The sequence below is a fragment of the Pteropus medius genome, unplaced genomic scaffold, assembly GCF_902729225.1.
Source record: "Pteropus medius unplaced genomic scaffold, Ma_sr-lr_union100, whole genome shotgun sequence".
Classification (NCBI taxonomy): domain Eukaryota; kingdom Metazoa; phylum Chordata; class Mammalia; order Chiroptera; family Pteropodidae; genus Pteropus; species Pteropus medius.
Window position 1 is genome coordinate 5,543,532 of NW_024342473.1, and position 23,346 is coordinate 5,566,877.

Here is a 23,346-nt window from a genome sequence, read left to right on the forward strand (position 1 = left end):
GAATGGTCATAGCCAAAATTAACTTAATTCCTAAGCTTTAAGTTAGAGGCCAATTCCTAATCTTGTAAAGTAGCATAGCATAAGTGAAAAAGCAGACCTGGATTTGTTTTCCTATTCTGCCATTTACTACATAAGAGACAATGAATCTGTCTCAACCTCTCTGATCTCATTTTCTTATTTGTAAAAAGCACAAATAATAATACATATCTTACAGGTTATATACAGATTATATATATATATATATAAATTAATATATTAATTTATAAATATATATAAATATATATTAATTTATTTATTTAGGACACAACCAAGGATATTTTTTGTTGCCTCTTCTTGCCCCTAGTAGTATTACTGGTCTTTCTACAGTAGGAAATTTGAAGTACTTGCTTTAAACTGGAGTAAGATAGTAGGAAATTTGAAGTACTTGCTTTAAACTGGAGTAAGATAGTAGAAACGAGAACAGCTGGATATAGTCGAATTTACTGCCTGTCCTTGGAGTTATTTTACTGACCATTCTACAATTTCTTTTATTAGTAAATGTCTATTTAGCAGACACTAACTATATTAAAATTCAATAAATACCTTTAATAGTGAAAGCTCTACTCTTCGTATCCTGGAAAAAAATTAGAGAAGGGAAACTTGTGCTTGATATAAATGAACAGAATAAATATTCTCCCAAATATTTTCTTCTGATATTGTCCAAAATGACCCTTCAGGAAGTTTATATAGACTTGTCTCGACTATCAGTTGGGATTCTGTGAGGTTGAGGCTAAGGCAACAGTTACTAAGACCTAAGAAAAATGAAACCAAAACAGTATGGAAAGGATTTAAAATGAATCCAGAATCCAAGGAGTTCTGGAGGCAAGTACGAAAGACTAAAATAAGAGCCAGAATTCAAAGAAAAATCTAAATGCTTATGGATATTGAGTTGCTCTCCTACACTCATGGTTGTTACAATCTGCTTTTATGTCTAGATATATCATGGGGAGTAGGTGTTAATTTAGCGAAAATAGTTAGGGTCAAAATAAAAAGGTATAAAATATATGTCACACAAATATGTTGTTGTTGTTGTTAATGAAGACGCAATACATGTAGTATTTAAATACCATTTTTTTCCTAAAAATAGCCAGGACTTTTTGGAAAAATGTCTGATTTCAGACCTGGGGAAGAAAACATGTAACATGAACATAGAATATATTGTTATACCTGAAATTAAGGAAACTATAAAAGATTCTTAGGGCAAATCAAAAGGACTCAGGAGTAGGCTCCTATTGGCAGAAGATGTGAAAATTTGAACATCCCTAAAGATATTTCTTGTAATGAACTGACATACATCAAATATATATGAATGTACGAGTTCACATTTAAAAAAAAAAAAGGTAAAGTTTCATATGTTACTTTCAGATAATGCTAGAAAATGACCTCGTTATTTCCTAAGTAGCAAATGAAGGGGAAAAAGATCAAGTATTATAGGGAAACTTCCTCTTTGGATAATCAAACAAAAGTTAAAGGGAAGTTTTTTTTTTTTTTTGCGGGGGGGGAGTGTTTGTTTTTTACAAAAACATTTTACTAAAAAAAAGAAAAAGGAACAATAAAATATCATTCTGTTGCAACCACTATGAATTGACAGATCTAGGGCATGACAACCAATAATCACTACTATCTCAAGAAGAGAGACAATCAGCCATTGTGTCCCATCCTGATAGAGGTATACCACACCATGTATAAAGTATTCTTACCAAAAAAATCAAACCTGAATCTGGCCAAACTTATAGATCTAGTTATTAATTTACAGAAAATACAAATGACAAAGAAATGTTTTAAACATGCAACAGGAATGCAATCCACAAAATCCAAACTGTGGGGAACTATAGCACAATGACATGCTCTCTTTAACAAATAAATTGGTAGAAATAAAGAGTGAAAGAGAAACTACATGTTAAAAAGCCACAAAATATACAATCAATTCAATTTATTAACCTCATTTCAATTTGACTGAAGGACACAAACTGTAAAGAGAGAGAGAGGGAGAGAGAGTGGGAAGGAGAGAGAGAAAGAGAGAGAGAATCAAAGAAATTGAAACACTGACTATTCATAATTTAAAAAATTTTTAGTTGTGGTTATGGTATTATACCGTTTTTTCCCAAGGAGAGTTTATCCTTTAGAGATGTATACTAAAATGTTTCTATAAAATGATACAACATCTAGAATTTATTTCAAAACAGTCCAGAGGAAAGGAAGAAGTGATTGAAAGTATAGCTAGAACAAGATTGTCACAAATTCAAAATGGTTGAAACTGAGCGATAGCACATGAGAGTTAATGATATCACACTACTTTTGCAAATGTTTGAAATTTTCCACAATGAAAAGTTAGGATTGAAAAGAATATACACAAAATATTGTATTGGAGTAATCACAAATCAAATAAAATTTGAAAATTGAACTCTTGAAAATAGTTATTTTGCTGTAATATGCTATCTGTATAATTATTTTTTACCCAAAAAATAACCATAGAACTTAAACCAACAAAACTGGATGAAGTATATTTTTAAAAATTAAATAAATATGTAAATCTTTATAGTTTCCTACAACTTTTTTTTTTTTTTTACTTTTAGTTTACATTAGTGAGATATTAGGAAGAGATAACCAAAAGAATTCAGTGTGATCTAAGCATATTGGCCTCTTGGTGAAAAGAACTAAATTAAACAAAAGAACATTTAAAAAATTATTTTTTTGCCAGGTCATTACCAGAAAAAAAGAGATGTGAGACTAATCAGGAATAATGACAAGAAACCAAGAACTCTGAAGAATAGGTGTTAAAGGAGGTCTGAAATAAAACTGAAATAACTTTAATAATTTATGTAGATGATACGAGGAAGCTAAGAATAGGGAATGTGTGTGTAATAGAGTCAGGTTAATTAGAAGGAGGGAAATGACTTCAGAAGAGCACACTTAAAAGCAAAACTAAACAAAGTAGATATGTAGACATTTTAGGAGGAGAAAATTCTGAAAAAAAAAATCAAATGGTAAGATATTAAAAATTTTGAAAGGTGAGGGAAAGAAAAATGCCAAGCTTTCCTGTAAATACAAAGGATTGATCATGGGCAGACAGCACCTGTTTCTGAACTCTTGGGCTGGGGGTGGGTGAAAGGGCCAAAATGCCATTGCATGAAAAACTTAATGACCTTTCTGCAGTTAAGACACATTTCAAAAACTCCTTGGTCCCTTTACAGCAGCATAGAATCCACCAACGGAGGATAATAAATCTACAAAACATAATCCAATCACCTCCTAAACCTCTAAATTGCATGTTGCAGTTAATAGAAGTATTGATTCAATTGTTAGAGTTACTAGGCAATTTTTTATTGAACAGAAGCCTGGATGGTGAGAAGTCTAAAGCTCAGCAAAAAATGGATAATACACATTATTTCTTGATTGTACAATGATACAGAAAAAAATCTCACTCTGCTCCTCCCATGCATGCACATACACATGCATGCATACACACACACACACACACACACACACACACACACACACACACACCTAATACTCCTAAGACACTCAACACTGACTCAGCCCTGTTCTCATCACGTCCGTTCTGGATTTGAAAGCTACACAGTTTAATGGCAAAGAATGTGACCTTTGAATTCCGGCAGACCTCAATTCCTGTCTTAATTCTTCTACCCAGTAGTTATATTACTGACGTCATAATATTTAACTTCTCATCTACTCCATATGATTAAATGAAATAACAGTTTAATTTATTAACTTAAGAATTAAATGAGATAACGATTACAAAGTACTTGGCCTGGATGCTGGTAGACAATAATTTGTGGTGTTGATGGTTCTTCTCAGAGAACAAGAGCCTCTGATCAGACTCAGAAATATGGTAACAGGGTGCTGAGAAATCCTTAGGAAGAGCAGCTACTAAAGCAAATGTTATGTATCTCATCAACCTCCAATGTATCTTGGCAATATCAAAAATGTGTTGGAGAGATCTCACTAAAGGTAATATTAACCACATGTTTGAAAAAAGTACAGATATGTCTATATGGTATGATTTCAGACCAACCCAAACTATTCTCCTGTCAAACTGTCATCTTGCCTGAAATTCTTTCATCAGAGACAAATTCCTTTGGAAAGAGAATCATGAACTTCTCTAAAATATGGATTATACAGTAATTTAAACATTTATTTATAATTCCTAGCACAATGTCAGACAAAGAGTAGGTAGTTAAAAAATTATTCTTAAAATTTCATTGGTTAAATTTGTCACATGTACATGTCATACCTCAGACAGTAAAGGTTTGGGGAGACCATAGTAAACCAAACAGTGGAGTTGCTACCCTTACGAAGCTCATGATCTACGAGTAAATAAATTAATTCATTAGTGAAGTCATAATAAAAGTATTTAGAGGTTTGGATTACATAACCTTTAATGTTGTCACTATTTTTAACAATATATAATTGATAAGCCTCCTGCTATGGTTTAGAATAATTGTAATATCTACTGTAAAATACATAGCAAATAAATATCAAGCAAAAAGACCCCAAATTAATATTTATTAAAATGCATTTTTAAATGTCTCACACTCTCCTCCTTCCATTTCGATATTCCATTTAGTCAACAGCTTTACCAAATGAGCCAAATGTGGTCATTTTTAGATGTTCTTTAGAATCATTTTCCAATTTTAAGATGTGGTCTTCTTCAGGACACATTTATGACTGTGTTGCCTAAGCTGAACTTAGAGAAAAGGAAATGATGGTGTTAAGCAGAAATAATAAAAATCATACTAAAACATAAATAGAGGATTACTTCCCCCAAAACCATTAAAAGAATTAAAATCAAAAGAAGGCCCTCTGCAGGGAAAATGGTGAAAGCTAATTAAGTAGACCAAAAGATTACATGATGTCTGCAATGAACAACAATGCATTGTTTAAAACACACTCAAGGCTAGCTATTTTATAATTTTAGAGAGACACTGACTTGCAGAAAACTGAATAATCCAAATAATTCTTGGTTATGGACACATAAATGAATTCTGTGCTGTGGAGGTTCAATTGACTTCCCTCTCCCACTGTTGAAGAAGTCAGTTTTGCTTCTATTAAGTAAATTTAAATCAGCCCTTCTGATGAGCTTATATATTAGGTGGCTCTTTAAATTCTTCTTTGTACTGATTAGTTTTGACATCTTTTCCAGTTCCTTAATTAATTGAGTTAAACAAAATGTTTGACGAGAATTCATTTTATATTTGTATGAAAGTCATGATTCTATCTTCTTTCAACATTTATCCTTTATCAATAGCATGCAGACCAAGTGAAACATTTCTGCTGTGGTCTTTATAACTCTTTCCTCTTAAGGGAAGTGAAGACTGAGACTAGTTAATCCATGGAAAGTGTTATTTGATCTAATAAAAGAATACTTTCCTATGGACATGGATTTGATAAAGTAATCATTTTACACTTTGAAAGGAGTTTGAAAGACCATTTCAAAAGTCCTAAAGGAACTATGCCTTGCCTGTAATAGAAAAATAATAATTAAATTAGCCATAAACCATCACTATAGACTCATTTCAGATGACTACGAGGAACTACGGGCATATAATCCAGTAGGTACTTATAACTGTGTTGATCTATTTAGAAATGTTCATCTAGAGGAATGAATCAAATTTTATTAGTTTACTGACGGAAATTTCACCTCACCAAAAGTGTACTTCCCTTACTTCTAGAAGTTACAAGGCCTATATTCTTTTTAGTTCCATTTTTGTCACATAATAAAAGCATTCTTTCTTCTAAAAGTGGAATAGCATTTCTTTAATATGTTCTTACCATGTGGTTTGATAAATCCAATATAATCTATGCTGTTGTTAATTCCCATTATCATCATTATTCTTGGGTTGACTATTAAAAAAATTGAACTTGGCTAACTATTTGAGTCTGGCCACATAACAAGTCTGAGACAGGGACCCTACTCTTGGAAAACAGAGTGTGGAGCGGTCCAAAGACACATGTTCAAGCCCCTGGAGGAAATCGATATAATGAAGTCAGATAAAACTAAGATCTGACTTTTAAGCATGGACTTTTACAAATATAAGGCATACAATTCCCAGATGTTATTGTTATAGATCTGAAAACTTTAAATATTATGAATAAAGAAATGCAAGTGAATACACCTAGAGAAAAGTGGAATGTGTAATTAGTTAATAAGCATACTTTTCACACTATATTTAGTAGAAGCATAGCCTTACTAAAGGTCTAGAAATCCAGTTAACTCCCATCTGCATCAGATTCTTTACCTATGTAATAAGTAATTTCACTAAATAACCTCCAAGGCCTCTTCGGGCTTTTAGAAAGTATATCTTTTGAAGTACTTTGCAGTTTTTCATAAAAGTTCAGAGCAATTAAACCAAATTTTTAGAATGGTAGATTTTGAAAAAACAAAAGAAACCCTTGAACTCAAACTGATCCAGGAAGAAAAAGAATTAAATAAGATTTTTCTTGTTATTCAAAACTTTTTTTTTAATTGTGCACAAGTCAAGATAAATCATAGAGTCTAGCAAAGCTCACTGGAACCTGAATACATGGGATAACAACAGTGGCACAAAAATGTCAAAGTATAAAGTGGGAAAGATGTGAGCTCAGTGTTAGGCAGATTGGGTCTGAAGTGGAAATTCCATCAGGTATATGAAAATGTAGACAGAGAGCTCAAGAGAGACTTCAGAGCAGGAAACATACAATTGAGCTCTGAAGCCATCAAGATAGGGATATTTAGACTTGATGGCTTACTAGAAAGAGAAGCATATGAGAGTAAATACTGAAATAAAGTGTAAAATAAGAAATTGAACAGAAGTAGACAAGTCATCTAAGAAGACAGAAAAGGATGGAAAAGTAGGAGAAAAGCTACTCCAAAATTCTCCAACACCGAGAGAGAGAGAGAGAGAGAGAGAGAGAGAGGAGAGAAAGGGAGACGAAATGAGCTGAGCGAGCAGCAAGGCAAGGACCGTGGAGAGTGAGGGCAGAGTTCCATCCCTGGTGTCACTGAAACCTGTCAAATGAGTTCCCAAAAGGATGTGATAATGGAGATCTCAGATTTGCAAATAAAATTTCTCACTCCAATGTTCTCTTCTTGAAAGTTAAAGTTAGTAATTTAGTACTTTTATTTAAAAAAAAAAAAAATCTACAAATTTTTCTAATTTGGGCAAATACATGTGAATGCCCGCACTTTCCTATTGTACAAAAGCAACCTGGGAGAATTTTTTTTTAAAGTTTTCTTTTTCTTTAGTCTTGTTTTCTTTTTGCTTTTTATTTTATTTTATTTTTTTTCTCAAAAGAAGATTACAATTAGAAAATAGGAAGTTAAGGTTAGAATTTAGAGAGGTGCAAGAACTATGTAGCTGGAGTCATTTGGATTGAGAAAGAGATTTATCTATGAAACAAACCAAATATATTTATGTAATGTCTATATATACATTATATAATGTATGTATGTATATATATGTGTGTGTGTGTATGACTCCAGATCCATATAAAATGTTAAAAGAGCAAACAATAAGAAATAAAAATTTGTGGTGGTGGTTTTTATTGAGGAGGAAGGAGAAGTAGTTAAAAAAATAATAATAATAATCTTTTCTCTTCCACAGTTCAGTGGTACAGAGAGGTGGTTAGAAGACCTAAATAAAATAAAATCCCAGTTTAGTCAGGCTACCTGTAGACATTTACAGAGTATTATTTAAACAGACGGCTGGAGCTTGTGCTACTTAGCTGCTGTTTATTCCTAGAATCTTCTTCCTCTGACCAGCCACCATACAATCTAAACAGTGCTTGCTCATAATTATTCTCAAGGCAACTCCACAGCAGAGGGCTGGAAATGAGAGTCTCGGTTGAATAGTGTTCTCCTGATTTGACAAATGTCCTTTTGTGTCCATCTGTACACCGCCCAGTAACATTCGCAGACACTAAATAGTGCCAAAGAGTCTTGACAAAGCTTCAGGGCACACAGGTGCTTTTTCTTTTCTTTCTTTTTAAATCAGGGTGGAAGGGGAGAATAAGAAGTGGGGAGATGTGATAGGGGGCCACAAGTACCACTGTGAGACTCAGAATGTTTCCCAAATAGAAAGGAATAAACATCACTAGAGAAAGGATTTCTAAAGCCATTGTGCTCATTAAAAAGGCATACAAAGGACCATAAGGGAAAAATAACAAACCAGCATTCAATTCATTTTCAAATCTCTATGAGAGATTAAAATAGTTAAAAGAAAGCCCCATCACATCTTTAAATACAGAACTATATATCCCATATCTCTGGCTGTCTGATTCTTCTTATATCTGAGCCACACAGGAACCTGGCTCTCCTGCAGTCCTCAAAGTCCAGGCCATGAGAATGCAGGAAGGTGATACTGTTGGAAAGAGTCCCTGCCACCAATGAAAGTCCTTTGGTGAAGACCAGTGTAAGAAGTGCATTGTGCAGAATCTTGCCTTACCTTGACACTCCTGTGTAAGATCCTTAACATCAACAGTATTCCATTAGTATGAATACTAAATGGTGTGCTTTTCAAAAATACTAGTATCATATTTGAATTTAAGATGATATGGTGCCACAACACGGAGAGGAAAAAGCAAACCTATTTGATACTCCCACAGAATAAATGTGGAATATCAGCACAGTATAAGGTCTTTAGTTATTTCTTTAATTAAAATTTGGGGGGTAATAACATATAAGTTTCAGATGTACAATTCTATAATACATCACCTGTATATTTCATTTCGTGTTCAACACCCAAAGTCTAGTCTCCTTTGGTCACCACTTATTGGACCCCTTTTACCCTCTTTGCTCCCTCCTCACCTGCCCTCCCCTCTGGTAACCACCATACTGTTTTATGTGTCTATGCTTGTTTTGTTTGCTCATTTGTTGCTTTTTGTTTTATATCTCACATGAGTGAAATCATATGGTTCTTGACCTCTTTCTTCTGACCTATTTCACTTAGCATGATGCCATCAAGCTCCACCTACATCTAAAGGGAAATATTGAGCATGGTTTCACCAACAGTCAAGTATCTTACAGACTATTTCACACCAACAGTGCTCAGGGTAGGTCTAAGCATATGGCATTACCACTAAAAAATATATTTCTCTGTTATCCACCCTTGTTCCCCCTAGATAACAGATGACACCCCACACCCCATGCCCACATCTCCTCTCTTCCCAATCCCTGCTAAGATCCTTGACCATGGCATTTCTTATGTCAGTCACTTTACTATGTGCCTACTGGGTCATTGTTCCATTGGGAACAAACTCCAGTTGTAGAAGAAAAAGAAAGAAAAAACAGGCTTTAAAGTCAGAAATCCATGGGTTATAATTTCAGTTCCACTACTTAAAATATCTGCTGCTGATCTTCCACATGGTCTGACCTGTCATCTGTTCTCTTGAAAAGTCAAAGCCCAGGAATTCTTCTGGGATGAGCAAGGGTCAGACTCCACTCTCCTAAGAGGCGATGATCTGAGATTCATCCTTCCATGACCTTTTATTTTAGTCCTTATTAAGGGACACCTCTCTCTATGTTACCAAGGCCCCTAGTAGGCATGTGCAATGTGCAATAAAAACAATAGATCTATTATTAACAGCATTAAATTATAAACTGAAGAAAGAGCTGGCCTGCAAATATCAACAATAATATTACTATTCAGGCAGTACTTCTTGTACACCAGCCACTTTACACACAGTCTCATGGAGTGGGTTCTATTATTCTCATTATGTGGATGAGAAAATGTGGCCACTGACAGCTTATATTACTTATTTAGTGTTAAAAGACTATCCAATGGCTAAGGCAGGATTCAAATGCAGACACGTCTCCAGAGCCTATATTTTTAATCACCACCATCTACCAACTCAAAATAATAATACTGGACTGACTAAAGGGAAATGCCTTCTCCCTGTGCACAATAGTTAAAGAAAAATAAGAGAAAAGTAAGAAGACTTAACTACAAACAGGCGTATATGCAGATCAAAGCATGAAGCACATTAGAGGCTTAATAATAGCTAAAAAGAGGATACATCTCCATAATTACACGATTGTCAATATGTGATAGAATTTTCCAGATTCTATTACAATGCTATCATAGCTTGCTATTTTTCTGTATGTTTCCCTGGTAGATTGAGGACGTGGTCAGAGTCCCATTCACCAGTGATCTGCAGAACTTAGCACCAAGACTGGCACACAACAGATATCAAATAGTGTGGAATGAATGGATGTTTGAGACTCAAGTTAGCATTTATAGATGCCAAACACTCTGAGATTTCAGATTTGAGAAGGAAGCAAACTACAGAGGGATGAAGCAATAGAATATTTTAAGGAAGTAGGTCTTTATTTGGATCGTGTAGAATAAGTGGAATTTTATCTTGAGATGAGAACTGATTGAAAGATGACAAGATGTCATTTTTAATGGCATGGCATCTTTTCTCACCTAAATTGTGAATTCTAGAAGCAAATGCTTAGAAAGCCAATATTGTTTTCTTTTAGAAGCTGAGTTGAAAAATCCTGGGGTCAAAAACTATGAATAAAAGATGCAGCAGATTTTGGCAAACTATAAGAAAGAAAGGTGCTGAAATAAAACTAATTAAAAAGTTTATTTTAAAAAATCTAAGATTTGTTTTTTAAGTATTGTTTTCACATAACAGTGTATAGACTTTCCATTATTTGGTAGAAATATTGTAATATTCCAGCAGCCTTATAAGTTAAATTTCTACCACTCCCTAATTCTAATGGGTATTTAAAGAGTTTCATGGTCCTGTGATTATTGCCTTTAACAAAATGCATTCTCATAAAGAATACACAGTGATGCTGCTTTAGCACCAACATACATTTTCATAGTTACTCTTACCAAGGGATATTGAGATTATGACAAAATGGAACTTATTCCAATCTGAGAAGCACACTCTTCTATATTTCTAACATATCATTTTCTTCATTAGATTTTGCTGTCAGAATCTTCCCATCCACATGCATTCTTCAATAATATAAGTTTAAATTCAATTGATTGCTTTTGGCAATCAATTTCTTAAAAGCTATTCTTTGGTTATATGCCTAAGTATACATATACAGCATAATATCTAGGGGAAAAAAGTGAATAGTCATAATCATCCACAGTGGAGTTAGAAAACAAAGGAAACAAACTGGAAGGGAGAAGTTTAGTACAATTGTTTTGCCTTTATTATCATAGATAGAATTACTATTTTCAGTGCCAAAATTTAAGGCATTTTAATGACAATCAGTTATTTCATGCCATGATTTTTACCTTTCTAAGATTTTGGGACTGTAAGACTGAGTTAACCTTTTTTTTCTTTTTTGTATCATGGACACCATTGAAATTTTGATTAAGCATGGTGATCTCTTCTGTATAAGTTTCCCAGTGCTCCTGAAACAAATTAACAGAAAACTCGTGGTTTAAAAAAACATATTTTACTACAGTTTTGTAGATCAGAAGTTCAACATGGATTTTACCAGACTAAAATCAAGATGTTGGCAGGGTGCATTTCTAAAGGTTCTATGAGATAATCTGTTTTCTGCTCATTTAGATGGTTGGCAGATTTCAGTTCCTTGCATTTGTGAAAACAATATCCCCATTTTCTTGCTGTCTATAGCTAAGTATTTTTCTCTACTACATTTTTGATTCATGATTGCCTTCCTTCATTTGTAATGTTAGTAATAATAGGTCCAGTACTTCTCATGTCACATATCTCTGACTCAATATTCTTTCTTTATCTTCCATTTTTATGATTAGATTGATTATGATTAGATTGGGCCTATCTGGATAATCTGAGATAATCTCCCTATCTCAAATCCTTAACCTTAATTACATCTGAAAAGTCCTTTTTTTCTATGTAACAAATTCACAAGTATGATGAATTAGGCTCTTTGGGTGCCAGTATTCTGCCTACCGTACCTCCTAGAATAATTTCGTTTTATAAAATAAAAATAGAATTAGAAAGGAAACCAATTATATCTAAACAAATTTAGATTAAAAAAATTTAAACAAATTTGTAGTATGATTACATATGTGCTTCTTCATTGATGCAAGAAATAATATGATCAAGTGGTGAGTCTACTAACTAGTGGATTTTTCAAAGTGTCGGGCAAAACTGATATTGTGATTATTGGAAAAAATATCGATATAAAAATATGTGTAAATTCTATTGGTAACAATGTCACAGGTGCTTCCAGTTTTATTGTAGTTTGTTGTTTATATTTATAATTGAAAGAAATGCTAAATTTCAGTTTGAGATTAGTAAAATGCATTAATAAAAATGCAAATTCACAGAACCCCTAGATCTCAAGCCCAGAATTCTTGGTATAAGGATCCTAAAATTCAGAGTTAATCATTTTTTTTCCAGTATCCTTCACTTCAAACTTCTAGGGCAGAGATTTTTAGTTGCACCAATTAAAAGACAGAAATTGTCAGACTGGATCAAAAAACAATACTCAACTATATATTGTCTACAAGAAACTCAATTGAATATTAAAACACATAGAGATTAAAAATAAATGAAGAAAAATATATCACGTTAATACTAATTAATAAACAAGCAGGAGTTGCTACATTAATTTCAGACGGAGCAAACTTTGAAGCAAGGAAAGTTATTGGGGATAAAGAAAGGCATTATATAATGTTAAAAGAGTTAATTCCACAAGAAGACATTAAAATTCTTTCCTCCTATACACCTAACAACAGAATAAAACTACAAGAGACAAAAAAAAACAAAACGACAGAACTGCAAGGAGAAATAGATGAACTCACTATTGTAGTTGGTGACTTCAACACCCCTCTATCAGAAGTAGGTCTGGCAGGCAGTAAATCAGTAAGGACATAGTTAAACTCAACAATACCATCAATCAACTGAATATAACGGACATCTACAGACTACTCACCCAACAGCAGAAAACACATTCTTCTCATGCTCATATGAAACATTCACCAAGATAAACCACATTCTGGGCCATAAAACATACCTTAACAAATTTAAAAGAAAATAAATTATATACTGTCTGCTCTCAGACCATAATGAAATTAAACTAGAAATCAATAACAAGTAGATAGGTAGACATTTTCAAAATAAATGAAAATTAAACAACATATTTTCCAATACACATGAGTCAAAGGATCTTAATGATTACTTTGGGCCCATCCAGATAATCCAGGATAATTTCTCCATCTCAAGATCCTTAACTTAATCTAATATTCAAAGTTCATTTTGCAATGTAAGTTTAAATATTCACAAGTCTGAACATTAGGAAATGGATATCTTTGGGGAACTATTATTCTGTCTAACTACAACCAGTAATAAATAACTGAACTTTGAAAATGATAGCACTCCAAAAAAATAAAGTTAGATATAAATCTAACGAAATATTATAAGAACTATATGTGCAAAACTACAAAAATCTAATTAAAACAATCCAAGAAAACCTAAATAAATGAAAAGATAGTCTATGTTTACGAATTAGAAGATCTAATATTGTAAAGATGTCAGTTCATCCCAACCCGACCTGTGAATTCATTGCAATCCCAATCAAAATCCCAGCAAACTATTTTGTAGAAACCAACAAACTGATTCTAAAGTTTATATGGAAAAGCAAAAGACCTAGAAGAGCCAATACAATACTGAAAAAGAAATACAAACCTAGAGTACTCAAGCTATCAAGTTTTAAAGCTTACATAAGCCTATAGTAATCAAGACAGTGTAATATTGGCAAAGGAATAGATGCAGATCAATGGAGCAGAATAGAGAGCCCAGAAATAGAAGCACACAAATATAGTCAACTGGTTTCTTACCAAGGAGTAAAGAGAATTCTATGGAGTAAGGATAGGGTTTTTAAAAAAAATGATGCTGAAACAATTTTACATTCACATGCCAGAAAATGAATCCAGGTGCAGACCTCACACCTTCACAAAAAAAAATTATCTCAAAATAAATCATAAACCTAAATGTAAAATTCAAAGCTATAAAATTTCTTTAGAAAAACATAGCAGAAAAACCTACGTGACATTGGATTTGTGGATGACATATTAAATAAAATACCACTAGCGTGATCTATGAAAGGAAAAATTAATAAGTTGAAGTTCATTAAAATTAAAACTTTTCTGTGAAAGGTACTATCAAGAGAATGAAAAGAGAAGACACTTATTGGAGAAATTATTTGCAAAACTCATACCTGATATAGGACTCCTATAGAATTCAAAATATACAAAGAACTCTTAACAATAAGAAACCAAACCACCCAATTAAAAAATAGGCATAAGATTTAAATAAATATCTCACCAAAGAAGATATACAGATAGCAAATAAGTATAAAAAAAGAATTATTTTATAAAGAAATAGTAAGTTTTTTTTAAAAATCAGATATTTTATACACCTATAGAATGACTAAAATCTGAACAACTGATAATGCCATTTGCTTTAAGGTTGTAGAGCAGTAGAAATGTAAAATTCATTCATTGCTGGTAGAAATGTAAAATTTTGCAACTGCTTTTGAAGACAGTTTTATAATTTCCTATATAACTAAATATAGTCTTACCATTTGATTCAGAAATTGCACTCCTCAATGTTTGCCCAGCTGATTTGAAATTTTACATCTATACAAATACATGCATGTAAATGATAATAGCAGCTTTATTCATAATCACCAAAAACTAAAAGTAACCAACATGGACTTTTACAGGTTAATTGATAAACTGTAATATATTCATAAAAGGGACTACTATCCTGTAATAAAAAGAAATAAACTATAAATTCCTAAAAAGATACAGGTGAATCTTTAGTTCAGATAGCCAAGTGAAAGAAGTTAGTATAAAAAAGCTATATACTGTATGATTCAAATTTTAGCACATTCTGGACAAAGCAAAACTATGGAGACCTTTAACAAATCAGCATTTGCCAAGTGCCTTTTGGACCAGAGGGATTAATAGGTGATGCACAGAGCTCTTTCAAGGTTGTGAAATTATCTGCATGGTACTCTAATCCTCAATACAAAACATTAAGCATTTGTTAAAACAGAGAATTTTACAGCACAAACAGTGAACTTTAATGTATGCAAATTTTAAAAATCATTTAGGAAGTCAGGGATCACAAGATGGAATCAACCTCACTGAATAAGGTAAAGGAATTATGTGCTGATTTAACTTTAGAAAGAATAAAAGCAAAAGGAACTGTGCTTAGCATTGTACTCTAGTTGATAAAGTTATTTCCTGTGGAGCTACAGAATAATAATTCCAAAATAACTATATAAGTATATTGAGGCTGAAAGTTATGTAAATGGATGGTGGATAGTGGGAGTTGTGCATGATGGAATGGGAGGAGGTTACAGATAAGCAACAGAAGAAGACTGGAATGATCCACATGGTAATGAATCAGAGTTAGAGACGTCAGTATGAACTAATGTTTAGCTTAATCTAGGCAAAGATGTTACATACAGAAACATTTATAGATATAGTATACATACGCAGATCTCCTTGTTCTGTTAGCTGAAAAGACTGAGGAGCAATGACATCCCAATAGCATAGGGCAAACCTAGCACACAAATCTTGATTTTTAATACCATTCTTAAATAAAAGAAATCAGGGCTCCTTAGAGAAACAGCTGATTCTAATATTAGGGAAGAAACTATACAATATAAGCCTAAAGCATCTTGCAGTGCCAGAAAGTAAAAAAGCACTCAAAGAAAGAAACAAACACACAATGATAGGGTATGTCAAAGGGATACAGGAACCAACTGAAGGAGCTCCCAATGACCAAATCTGGAACAATTTAAGCAATAAAACAAAGTGGTATTGGATTACAATGCAAAATATAAAATAATATCCATGAATCATATTGATGTGAATTATTGATATAAATGTATAAATAAATAAGAATAAACAAATCTTCTGTGAAGAATTCCAAATAACGTATACGGGTCATTCCTTGGTATGTGATGGTGATTGGTTCCAGGAACTCCTGTGGATACCAAAATCCACAGGTGCTCAGGTCCCTTAGTCAGCCCTCCATATCTGTGGGTTCCACATGCATGGATTCAGCCAACAGTGGATCAATTTCATAGATGCAGAACCCTCAGATACAGAGGGCTGTCTGTATAAATATTCCACCCTTACAAAGATAAAGAATAATGTTCTATTTTTTTAAGTGTGGGCTGCACATAGTGACTTTCCTCCAAAAAGTATAGTATGGAAAGGGAGAAAAAAGAAGTAAGTTTACAGTAGCAAAACCTGACAAACACTACTATAAGCCAGGTAATCAAGATTAACATGAACAATGATTAGTTATGTTGATGTGATACGATAAGAATGACACTTTACATCTGTGGATGTCTCACAAAAACATATTGTCCCAGTCTAAGCATGAGACAAACATCAGACAAATCCCAATTTGGGAACATTTTAGAAAAGACCTCACCAATATTCCCCAAATACCCAAGGACAACAAAACAAAGGAAATTCTAAATAATTGTGACAGCCAAGAGGAACTAAGAATTCATGACAACTACATGTAATGCAACATCCTGGGTGGGATGCTGGAACAGGAAAAAGAACATTAGGGAAAAACTGGGGAACTCTGAATAAAGCACGGATTTTAGTTAATTAATTTACTATATTATTTTTACAATAATTTCTGCCATTTTAAAATTGGTCTAAAATAAAAAGCTTGTTTTTAAAAACTAGGACAGCCCAATAATTACAAGTTTTGATGATTATATTTCAGAGATTTTCTTATTGAAAAAAAAAAATGCTAATCTCTAAAGAATACTTCTGGCTCAGTGGGTCTCAGTGGAAGACATTTATTTGGACCACAGAGTTTATGTAATGATAAGCCATGGTGGATTCTGCTCTCTTTTTCTCAGACATTAGATTTTTTTAAATTCTCACTCTCTTTCAAAATAATTTTAAGATTATCTACAGTTGTCTCTACAAACTTTTCATCTAGAAACGTTGGACTGAGCCTTGAAGAGCCCTAGGCTTTAGGAATAAGTCAAATTTTTCCTTCCTTTACTTGACCTGATTTTCCTGGGATGTGCATTTCTTCATTACCTGAATGATAAAACAAAAAGACTGGGTATGAGCCTCAAAAATTTTTTTTAATCTTGCCTTTGGCCTGCTTATTCTAAGTAAACAGAGTCTTTAAGTCCCTTCTAACTGTGGACAAACTCCTAAATTAGAGTCCACATTGAAGTTTGAGGCCAGTGCTCTACCTGGAGACAAAATGTTTTGGTTGGGGTTAGTATGGCCTGGCCTAGCTTTTCATACTTATTCTTCCAGAATTTATTGGGGTAGGGGGGATTGTTATAACAAAGCAGAATCCAATTTGCTCAAGATCCTTGGTCTCGGCCAAATATTTCTTGTAAACTAACTAATAGGACCTTCTTCAATACTTGATTGCATTAAGCACTATCTTTGAAACTCCCCATTTTCTTTGATACCCAATTCTCATAATGTTTAAGAAGTAACTAGTGCCTAAGCGACCTTTCTCTGACTCCTCTGACCTACCCTCTGCATTCTTTTTGTAGCTCTTCTTCTGTCTGCCCTTTAAATATTATTTAGATTTCTGTATTCATGTCTCTTGTCACCACAATCTCTGGTCCCTGGGAAATTTTACCCACTCACATAGTTTCAAATGAAATGTAAATGCTCTTTATTCTAAATATATATTTTCTGAACAAATATATACATAAAAGTACAGTCTCATAAAACTACTTCTTGCATTTAACCTAAATGCAACTTGAAGTCTGCATAGGCACACTCCAATTCATTTTATTCTTAGACTGCCTTCCTCTTATTTTAACTCAGTCGGTAATATCAGAGTCTGCACAGAAACATGGATGTTATCCTTTTGCTCCTTTAACATTCTTATGCTCAATCTATCGCCATATATCTTTTACTTGACCTCCTAAATATGCACTGAAGATATCACCAATCCTCTATCCCTATTCCCACAGCCCTGTGTCAGAATATGCACTACTGCATCAGTTTCTTAACCGCAATCCAGCTACCCTTATTGTCTCGGTCATGATCTCCACAGTATAGCCAAAGTGACACTCTGAAATACAAAGGTGATTATATTTCTACCCTGCCTACTAATAGCCTTCTGTAAATTACTGGAATCTATAAGAAAAATCCTAATTTCATTATTATGAACTATAAGCCTCTTACCTGACTTTCCCACCTCATTGCTCTCTACACACTCACCTTGAACTTTACACCCAGGAACATTGGACTTGCTGTTATTTCTCTCATAGACTCTGTTATTTCTCAGGCATCTGCTCTTGCTTTTGTCATCTTCTTTGCCTACAATGATCTTCCCTCTCACTCTTAACCTGCCCTTCCTGTATGCCCCCTGCATATCTCAGGCATCTCTCTATCTCTGAACTAGCCATAATACTTCGTAACTACACATTTATATTCCTGACTGTCTCTGAAGATAGTACTCAGTATTAGATAAAAGTTTTTGTCTTTGTTTATCTTATATTCATAGCCAGCAGTGTAGGACACATAACAAGTACTCAATGGATGTGTGAAGAGGAAACGAGAGAGTAAAGGAAAAATGGAAAGAAGGAAAAGAGGGAAGGAGAGAAGGAGGGGTGAGAGAAAGAAAATTCTAAAGAGTATTAGTACTCTGAGAAAGAACCCATTAATAGTGGTGGACCATTAGAACTATAATTCTTGAATAAGAAAGCTAGCTCAGAATGTCGGAATTTCACCAAGTTCTCTCAAATAACAGCATATATGATTGTGTGCCTCCATTTAAAACAGTATTCAAAAAGATGCTGGTGAATTATAGACTGGGTTAATGGTGCCAATATTGAAAATTATGCTATTATTGGGTGTCCCTTTTTTTAGAACCATTCTAAGAAAGATACTTGGGGAATTCTTGACTAACAACAGAGCTAGTACCATTAATTCTCAATTTGTCAAAAACAGATTATCTGGTGTGTGGATTTTCTGGAACTTTTGACTGTTCTGCTTCAAGCTATTTAATTGCTCATTAGAGAGTCGAAAGAGGAAAGAGAAGAGTCATCCACCTCTGTAACTTGTTAGTGTCTATAGCAAAAATTTATTAGTAAAGAAGCTAAAACCAAGGACTAAAACATTTTTATTTTTATATTATACCAAATCCTCATTATCACATATAATGAAATGTGATCTCTATTCAGCACACATTTTTCTAAAACTAATTTTGGAAATTCCCATATTATCATTACTCAGGATTTTTGTGTATGCATTTAATATGCCTAAGGCATCTTAATTGACCCTAATATAGACAAATATGTAAATTGTTGCAATGCTAACCAATGACAGAAATGAACATGTACCTTCCTTCCAGTCAAGGGTCATGTAGTTGAAATAATAATCATAAACATAATAGTTCTAACAATTCAACTTAAATTGAACAGAGAATTTCTTTAGAAAATGCTAACATAATACATTGTATATCTAAGATAATACTTTGTATAGAAGTCTGAATCTATAATTGTAATTTTTGTTTCTCTTTCTCTTTTTACAAACTACTATAATGCTAGTTATTTCTACCTCATATCCCTTGAAAATATTTATCTGGTCATGTTGTTAGATTTTTATTCTTAACAGTCTGGTGTTGTGATACTTGGAAGCATTTATGACTCCTGCCAATCAAGCTAGTTCTAAGAAGGACTAAATTCTTTGTTTTACTTCTGAGGCCCAAAGTACACCAAGCATTTGAGCAAATTCTGTTGACTATCCAATTAAATGGAGGCAATTAACTCTGCTTAAATGACCTTTCAAAACTAAACTGTGCAATATGGCACATATCAAAGGCCAAGCTAAATTCCAAAGATTATATCATCATTTTTCACATTACCACTTTCATAATTTTTTCTAACTTTCTTTCTTTGTCAGAAGTTGTTGCTCAAACCTTCACATAGAAACCAAGTTCTGTCAAAAGTTTGTATTTCTGATTGCTCCTAGTTGTTCTATATTAGTATTTTCTGCCTCATTTCACTCCTGCCTGACAAATAGGCTAATGAAAGCACTTCTTTTCTTGGACCTTGACAAACAAGGAAGTAACAGATTTATTAACTTTGTTTCTCTTTTTTTAGCTAAAAATACAAATGCTATAAATTTCTCTATAGTTGGTCAGTCTTTTACAACTTTATTTTCTTAGTTGCTACCTGTCTATAAAATATGAACACGGAATTTTGACTTTGGAGAAAAATAACATGTATTTGCTCTATTTCACTAGGAATAATTTATTTTTAAAAAAAGAAACTCCATAAATAATATTCACATTCTCAAAAAAAAAAATACAAATCAATTCACAATGTACACAAAACAATGTTTCTTTTAATGTAAAGTGTCATCACTAATTGAACCATTTTAATAGCATGGTCTGAACAGTAGGTCACTTGTGTAACAGCTTGAGATTTTCTGAAGAAACGATTAGTCCGAAAGATCAGAAATTACTTGCTAGTCCAATAAGATACATGTCTACCTTTTTTTTTTTTAATATTTTTTTGGTGGATGGATGGGTGAACTTTAGCACTACTGTTAAAAAATAAAATTGAAATGAGTAAATTTTAAAGATATTGGCTTCATTCAATTATCCATGAATCAGACAACATCCAGTCTTGCAGATAGAAAGGACCTCCGAGGAGCTATACAAAAAGAAAGACTTTTATTGAGAGACGGGAGCAGAAACAAGAAAGTTATATTAGGCAAAAAAAAAAAAAAAAAGTCAAATAACCAACTGGTTATTGCCAGGTCACTTTCCTTTAGGCAATGGCAGGAGTCTATCAGGTAGATTACCTCACTAGAGCTGATTAAGTTGACTAGTTTAAGACTCAGTTTCTGAGAGAGGAAAAACTGAAGTTAAGTGTCGGTTTGGTGACATGGGGCTTAACATTAGCAACTCCACTTTGGGCTTGTTGTCTTGTATATAACACTACTATCCAAAGAGTTCACATATTCATATGTCAGTAAATTAAATGGGATATCAAAAGTCTAATGGTTCGAGAAACCTTGGCTATATTGACATAGCCAAATTCTACACATTTAACAAAAGAGTGGTGGAATCGTGATTTTTTTTAATTCAAAATAGAAAATATCCATTTGGAGTATTTACCAATTGCTAAATCACAATTCTGACTTCTTATTCTGACTTTATTTCATTTTTAAACTTTTAGTAGGGTATAACAAACATACAGAAAAGTGCACATATCTTAATTCAAAACCCTTTCATAAACCGAACACAACTGGATAGCCACCATCCAGATTATGAAATAGAACACAGGCAACCCCCTAAAAGCTCCTTTTATGCTCCCCTTCCCATTATTATCCTCCCCCAACCCCTACGTTCTCCTGGCTTCTCCCTCCATAGATTCGTTTTTTTCAGTGTTTGAAATTTATGTAAATAGAACCATACAACATGTACTCTTTGGGTTCTGGATGCTTTCATTCAGTATTATCATTGTGTGTGTGTGAGAGAGAGCTTCATCCATGTTGTTGCATATAGCTGCATTTAATTTATTTTAATTGCTGTATAGACATTTTGCTATATTTATAAGTGATAATCATCTACTCTACTATAAATATATTTGGCTTATTTCCAATTTAGAGCTATTACAAATAGGGCCACTAAAACATCTATATATTTTGATGAATATATGCTCATTTCAATATGTCATACACCTAACAGTGGCATTGTTAGGTCATAGAGCATGCACATGTTCATCTTTAGAGTACTAATAAACAGGCTTCCAAAATATCTTATAGCAATTTATATTTCTACCAACAATGCCTGAGTGTTCCAGTTATTCTACATTCTCAACAACATGGCATTTTCTCTTTCTCATTTTACCTCAATTATTAAGCTCTTATCTAAAACCTCAATGGAAACAGTGAAGTAAAAAAAATAAATAAATATTACTACCACTCAAATATTTGGTACTACGAGAAATAAAATGAGTGTAGAAACCAACATCAATGACTTTTCAACAATAACAATAATCAACTTGCAAATTATGTTTCCTGTGATCCTGAGATGCATTCATAATCAATAGGGGATTATCAAATAAATTGTCTTTTAGAGCAACTGTACACCTATGTTATTCTGTATAACATGATACTTTGTATGAGTCTGTAGAGGTATAAAAATGAAACCAAAGAAACTAGAACACTACAAATAGATTTCTTTCAAATGTCTTTCCAAATCACATATTTAAAAGAGTTTAAAACTTTTCATTCATTCATTCAACTTTGCTATATTGTCAGGAATTGTGCTGAATGTTAGAGGTATAAAATGAAATAAGTCATGATCCCTACTCTCAAGCCACTTAAGACTAGTTGCAAGTATGAGCGACTAATTTAAATTTAACAATAGCAATGGAGAGTAACACGTGTTGTGATAGAGACGAACACATGTTGGAGCACAGGAATGTTACAGTAGGTGGGAGAGGAGTCATTCCAAGAAAACTTCCTTGTGTGGATGAAATCAAGCTGATCTGTGAAGGGAAAATAGGAATTAGCTATATCATGAATTAGTGAAGGGGTCTTCTAGACATAGGAGTAGAATATTCAATACAACCAATCTGATACTTGAGTTCCCTTTAGTACATTTTCCCAGGGACTACAAATGCCAAGACAGGTCCAAAATCTTTTCTTACAATGAACCAATGATCTCCTGAAGCTTTCACCCATATGCTCTGTTTCTAAGTACTTCTTTCTATAACTTTTCTGTAACAGTTCTCTCCATAAAATAAGAAAATAATACCTCCAATTTCCAAATGTACTGAAAGGAATAAAGATATGATAAAGGTTAAAGAATATTTTACTAAGTAGAAATAATAACAACAACAACAAACATATGACAAAGATGCTCTTGACAATATATTCTGAGAAAAAGACATCAATGCGCTTCGTTCTCTCCTTTCAGGACAATTCTTGCACTCAGGAGAGCAAGAAATAACTGAGGAGGAAAAAATCATAATCTCACAAAAGCATAATGTCCGCTCTAGGAAGAGAAAAATTGTTCCAATCAGAATAGGTATTCCATAAAAGCACAAGAATTTGAAAAAGATTACTTCATTAACATGTGTTCCTGCAATTATTAATATAATGTGTTTTTTTAATGAGGATGTCAAATTACCTTTGCAATAGTTTTCAAAATATAACTAAAGTTACAGTTCTAGTCAAAACAGCTGTCTTGAATTTTTTCATGTATATTAACTTTCTATAGATGTGGAAAGGTCAGAATTTTTGCTCCGAAAGGAAGAAGAGAGAGATTTTTATATTTCATTCTATTTACTGACATTGAAACTATTTGATGGGT